This window comes from Propithecus coquereli, unplaced genomic scaffold (genome assembly GCF_000956105.1).
Source record: "Propithecus coquereli isolate 6110/MARCELLA unplaced genomic scaffold, Pcoq_1.0 Scaffold2, whole genome shotgun sequence".
Classification (NCBI taxonomy): domain Eukaryota; kingdom Metazoa; phylum Chordata; class Mammalia; order Primates; family Indriidae; genus Propithecus; species Propithecus coquereli.
This window is the reverse complement of record NW_012144966.1, coordinates 15,312,135-15,313,544: the sequence shown is the minus strand read 5'-3', so window position 1 is coordinate 15,313,544 and position 1,410 is coordinate 15,312,135. Positions and strand designations below refer to the sequence as shown.

General features: G+C 36.0%; 1 protein-coding gene across 1 annotated transcript in view; it reads right to left on the bottom strand.

The window, feature by feature from the left end:
• Positions 1-1,410, bottom strand: part of MMP16 (matrix metallopeptidase 16 (membrane-inserted)) — a 325,438-nt gene that overhangs the window by 81,232 nt on the left and 242,796 nt on the right. The window lies entirely within an intron of this gene.

The window sequence follows — 1,410 nt, the reverse complement described above, 5'->3', positions numbered from 1 at the left end:
GAGGCAGAAGGATCACTTGAGCCCAGGAGTTTGAGGTTGCTGTGAGCTAGGCTGATGCCATGGCACTCTAGCCCAGGCGACAGAGTGAGACTCTGTCTCAAAAAAATAAGAAGCAAAGATATATAAAAAAAATGCTGTGTATACTGAAGAAAAATAAAAAAGGCAAGAAGACCAGCCATGGGGCAATGGCATTAATTTAGAGGTGAAGGTAGTCTAGAGTAAGTAGATACAGAGGGAGAATTAGGAAACCAGTAGTCATTACCAAAGAAAATCAGAATTCCAGGCTCTGTCATGTGTACGCATTTTCATATCCTTCCATAACATTCATGTGTAGAGCCTCTGTTTGAAGCCCTCTCACCCACCTGCACCCCTTGAAAACTAGAATGTAAGCTCCAAGAAACCAGGGTCTAGCCTCTTTCATTCACTGCTACATTGTCAGTGACTAAAACAATGTCTGATGTATAGCAGGTCAACAATTATTTCTTGAATATTTACCATTTCAAAATTTAGTTTAAAATCTTTGTTTTGAAACTTTTCCCAATTCTTTCAGGTAACAAAGCAACAAATCCTAGTGGGAAAAACATGGATTTTGGAATCAAGTAGACCTGTGTTCAACTACTGACTGCTACTTACAGGCATTTTAACCTGGGCTAACTAAACTTTTCTGACTCTTCAGTTTTCTTATTTGTAAGGCAGAATATTATCCATCTTGCGGTGGTGTTATGAGGCTCAGAAATTACAGATGTATGCCCAGCATACATCCAGGCATGTATTAGTTACCCAGTCTATGACAGCTATTATCTAAGAGCAAGTATCACTCAATCAAGCTCTCTTTACAGCTACCCAATGTTGTATATATCTGAGTTATAGCATTTATGACTTTGTATTAGATGGTATCATGTCTATCTTCTCTCCCTCCATACACAAACTTTTTACTACATCACTCATTTCTTTAATGCACCTAGAAAATTTCTCTCAAAATTCATTACAAGCCCCATCTCAGTAAAATCTTTTGTTTGATTAGACTTCAGTACTTTCTCTTTGTTTCACACTCATAACTTTGACTCTTGTATCTTAAAAGTATTTATGTTCATATTTGTCTTCATTCCTGAAATATGAGCTTTATAAAGACAGGGATGTTAGCTTCTATTCACACACTCTTGGTGCCTACAGATGAGATAAATATAAAAGTTATGAAGTTTTGTGACACTCTATCTGTTAGGCAAGTGGAATTAAGAAGAATATTATGCCCATTGAAAGATGTTATCTTCAACAGAAATTATTCTTAAAATGAGAGCATTAATTCTCAGTAATTTCTTAGTAATTACTGAACAAAATTAAACTCAGATAGGGACTCTGTCCTGTCATGAGTTTTTTTTGTTTTTTTTTTTTGAGACAGAGTCTCACTCT